This window comes from Aptenodytes forsteri, unplaced genomic scaffold, assembly GCF_000699145.1.
Source record: "Aptenodytes forsteri isolate BGI_AS27 unplaced genomic scaffold, ASM69914v1 Scaffold154, whole genome shotgun sequence".
Lineage (NCBI taxonomy): Eukaryota > Metazoa > Chordata > Aves > Sphenisciformes > Spheniscidae > Aptenodytes > Aptenodytes forsteri.
In genome coordinates this window covers 1,522,058-1,527,173 of record NW_008794083.1, presented here as the reverse complement: position 1 = coordinate 1,527,173, position 5,116 = coordinate 1,522,058, and positions in this window count along the sequence as shown.

The following is a 5,116-nucleotide window of genomic DNA, read 5'->3' as shown; positions in this document are numbered from 1 at the left end:
ATAAGCTAAACCTGATTTTAAAGCTTTGCTCTCTTATCTTCTTACAATACCTGCAGTATAATAATACTGTTTTAATGCAAAATAATACTGCTTTAGTGCAAAATATATTTTATATTAATCAATTTGTTTATATCTTTACTCTTATAGCAATTAAAAATCAGTTCAATACTGGCATTATATTCACACAGCATTTGTGCGCCTTCTGTCCCCTTGGAAGGTAAACATCTAGAGACATCTGGAAAGACAGTGTCTTTCCATTGTCTGAGCCTCTGTATGCCACTGCAATATAAACATTTAATAATAAATTAGAAGTTACAGAGTTGCCATGGCAGCTATTGTCTATTTCCAGCAGCTAGCATGGGATCTGTAGCTATTAATATGTACCCAGGACACAGTACTGCCTGTAGCTTTGTGCAGATTGTTATTCAAGTTAGCACTGAACTGAAGCATTACAGGTTAAGGTAATCTGCTCTCTCAATGGTAGTCTTTTAGAGTACATTAGTTAGCTCATGATGAGTTAGCATGACCTTTACCGTACGGTTCTAATAGTTTAAGGCAATGTTGTAAACCAGCTTGAGTTGTTTTAGGATTTGTAAGTCTTAAGTTTTACTTGATTAAATATACTATAAATGTACATGCTATATATTTTAAAAAGCTATGAATTGTGTGTGTGCAATATAAACATGATTTCTATAGATAGGGGATTAACTTTAAAATAGAGAAGGATGGGAAATTAATTTAGCAGATATTATGATATAATAATGAGACACAGAGGCAATGCCAGCAAATTTATGATTAGTAAGTGAAAATTAAACCATGAGTGACCTACACAGTGGTCCTCAGTAAATTAAATTATCAGCATTGCTTTGCTTCATTGTGTATTTTGTTTATATCAAATAAAATCTTGCCTTTTGCCTTTTTATTAGATTTTTTCCCTAGATCCTGGGGCAGCTCAGTTTAATAAAATAAAAACCACTTGATTACTCTGCCAGCTTCAAGTCAAAATGCTAGTCCTTACTTTTATACCAGGGTAGATTTGCATCATGTTAACAGTTGTTATGGTTAACTACAGAAGCAAAAAGTGCTATAAACTTTGAGGTCGTGCAGCTGCACAAACCATTATACCAGTGTAAGGTGTTACTTGGAAGGTTGTGCACTCTTTAGCCCTGTATTTTATCCAGTGACTGTTTAACATAAAATACAAACAGCCTTGAATGGAGGAGGAGAGGGAACCAAGGACTCCCTCTTACAAAGCAAATACCCTGCTTGTAAGCAGGCACACAGCTTGGGAGCTTTGCAGTAAGACTGCAGGGGGCCTTTGGGATTTAAGCAGCACCTGAGCAAGGGTCTTCAGGTTCACTGTTTTGAATTTGCATACCGGAACCCTGCCTGACTCCCTTTTTCAGTATGTTGGCTCTGCACAATACTGTGCAAAGATCCTCAAGCTGATGACACATGACCTCATGTCTCTATCTTTCTGTACAATCTGGAGTATATGGCAAGCTCAGCATCTCTAACCCTGTGCAGTGTATTGTGCTGTAAACACATAGCCTAAAATCTTTACTGAATTTTGCTGCATTTCCTGAACAGCAAAAACTCAAGGACTAACCAAGATTCATTTTCTCAAAGATTTAACATCACCACAGGTAATATATATGCAAAAAGAGTCCTCTTCTTTCCCACTGAAGGTTTTTCACAAGTTGCTATTGATCATGGCTGCAAACCTGAACATAATCAACTGCATATTTGGCTGTGATCTAGAAATATTGTCTGTGTTGTAATTTCCTAGTGCCAAACTTTAAAATCAACCCATCATTGCCACACAGTGAGCTAAGTCCCTTGAAAATCCCGATTCCAGCAGGACCCAACAGCACAAACTGGCAGCAACAAACCACTACTCAGAGAAGATGAGTCTGTCTTCCCATCACCTCCTCACACACATCATCCCCACCATCAGCAAGTTCTCTCACAAGCTCTGACAAGTGAAACAACATGTCTGTTAAGTAAAGTGCCTATGAAAAATATGAAATTCCCAAGGATCATTTTCACATGCATTCAGATCATAAAAAAGCTAAAAAAACCCTCTTACATGCAGCTGCATCTACTGCATTCCATTCAGATATGACTGCATCAGTTTGCTTAAGGCAAGCAGAAGCCTTCCAGGGATTTCTCAAAGCATCCCAGATTCCCTACAAAATATGCTTGTGTAGCCTACTTTGTTGACTGAATCCTTAAAATGGAGCTTGTGGGAATAACAGAAAACTTCCCCCAAGCTAAAATTATATCACTGGGACTGCTCACCTATTCAAAAACCTGGGGGCACTGGGTGTTATCTACCACCTACCAACGGGAAATATCTACTGTCCTTGAGAAGTGAGTTAACCAGGTCATCTATAAAAAAGGCAAATTGTCAAATATCGTTGAAAGAATATCACAGACTAAAAAAAGCCTGTGTGTCAAGCAGACTTACCAAATGACACCCACTTTCCAGTTTTCTTCCTTTTGGTAAAACTGTTGAAAGCACAAACTCTTGCAATATCACCATAATCATACATATCCCCCAGTCATGCTTTTCACCCATGCATACACCAAAATAGTCTCAGGAATGCTACCAGGAGTCCCATGACTAAAGAACTTTTTTCTTCTGATCCTCAGAAATAAACAGGCTTCTTTGGTGACAGTTCTAGATATCTTTGCAACCATTATCATATGGTATTGGTGGCAAACATATATTTCACCTGCAGAGTAAATGAGATGACACACAGAATTCTTTCATTGTTAATATATGGGTTTCAGAGAGTCATTGTGGTCACTTTTTCCCTGCCAAAATTTTCAGTTTCTGTTTCCGAATTATCACCATCCTATATTTACATATGATTGACAGTCTCTTCTCAACTGTGAACACCAGAGAGGCTGTGAATTGCAAATTAGTTTTGGGACAGAGATCCAGGTCTTTTGTCTGCCTCATCAAACTTAGCCACAGAAACTTAGTATCAAAGAAGCGCAAGGCTTGTAAACTAAGCAGAACATGAGCCAGCCAGTGATAATTCCAATTACACTTACTGTTCTCAAAGATAAAACAAAGATTCTTAAAGAATCTGATAAATCATACAACAATGAATTAAATTTTATTAGCAAGGGCTGAATGACTTGAGTTAGTCTTAATTCTATTCCCAAAGCATGTTTATTAAGAATATTGTCATTTTCTTTCTTTCTTTCAAATATTCAGACACTTCATATTGTCAGTGCAGATGGTGAATCAGGTTTAGAATTCAAACAGTTCCTCTTAATTGATGTTCTTCTTATAATTTTAGTGTAATTCCAGAAAATGTCTCCAAACTTGCAACATATAAAAATTAAATGCTATGTTTTATATATATTATATGCATGTTATAACATTGTAAACAAATGTACTTGTTTTGTGTGTTATTACTTCTTTGTAGATTATGAATACATCGTAAGAGTCTAACCCATGAGAATAAAACCCATATTTCATTGATAAGTTGAGAAAAATTATCTTTCAACATCTACAGCTGTTAGTAGTAAGAATTAGAATCAGTTAGGTCATTTAAGGCATGTAATGCGTATATTACAGAATTATGTGTTGAGCAGTATGTCCTCTTCTGGAAGCTGCAATGTACGTTTTTTGGAAAAAGTATCATTTATTGCTTTTGTGAATACAGTGATTAGTACATAAGCTTAATACCTTTTCAAGAAATTGTTTTTCACATTATGTACTTCATCACTATACATCACTATGTAATGGATAATGTTTTGTTTTGTTTTGTCTTTGGCCTGTGTCATGCAGAAGATTCAGGTTAAATGTTAATTAACCTTCCTTGCATTCAAGTCTACAATTTACTAGAGACCTATTAAATTAGGACAAAACTTACTCTTGAGTCCTGTGAAAGCAATGCTGAATTTTGCTCTTTAATCTAGGTGCTTCAGGGTTTCCCCCCTCCCCGCTGGTGCTGACGTGATAGACTGATTGCCCAGAACAGGCACAGGGTGCAATGGAGATCCAGCGCACACTCCGTCAGCCTCCCCAGACACTGTCCTCCAACTGCTAATGAAAGGATTTTCACAAACAGTTGATCCAAAATGCCACTCTGAGTTCAAAAAGGCAACAGCTTTATTTTGGTAAAAAATATACATATATTTCCCTCATTAAGCCTGGCACAGTGGTTTTTATATGTCACCCATCACCCTAATATCTCAACATCTCTAAAATGTTTTGAAATATAAATTCTACCTCCACTACATCTACTCTCTTCCCTTCCAAAACATGGAGTAAGTAGCTTGACTAGTTCACAGCTCAGTTCCTAAGTGTGGGAAATGTGGTGAACGTGCTGGAGAAAGCTGAGAAAAAGAATTACGCTTTTTTTTTTTAAATTAATTCTGAATGCAATCACCTTGATTTTGAAATTAAATTACCTTTTATGATATTCTCAGTCTAGGTCTGAGTTCTTGGTTCCAGATTCAGTAACTGGAAGGCAGGTAAGAACGGGGGAGATGACTTCGTCACACTTTCATGCTAACTTACTTTACATTCAGTTTCAATTGGTGCCTTCTCAGACAGATGTGTATGTCACCTAAATACTGAGATAGTGCTTATTGGCCTAAAAGAGTCAGAGTTTTACATAAATCTTTCTGGCAGGCTCTCCTGCTTATGTCCTCACCATCCCTGCATAAGGTTTCTTGTGGATTTTGAATCAAATGATGTAGGGAGCTGAGCCTCATGTGACTGCAGATGTAAGCCCTCCATCACACTTATTTTTGGTGTTGTCTGGAAAAATTGCACAGGTTGCAGCAAAAGATTTCAGTGTATTCCTGTGGCTTCTTGTGGATGCGATGGACGCAGCTGGTGACGTGCAGGGGCGCAGCTGGCAGGAGGGTGAAGGCTGCCAGCAGAGCTGCAGGGCCTGCAGCCGCGTCTCAGACACCCTCTGCATCCCGGTGGCCTCAGAGGCTGACGGCTGGCTCTGAACACTGGACTTTGCCAGCTTTCTTCATCTGCTTGCTTAGGAAAGGGAGGATACATACTGCATGCTCGAGAGGTCTCCAGGTAATGAGTGAAACTCATTTTGGCACTGAGCAACCCATATACTTCAGGACT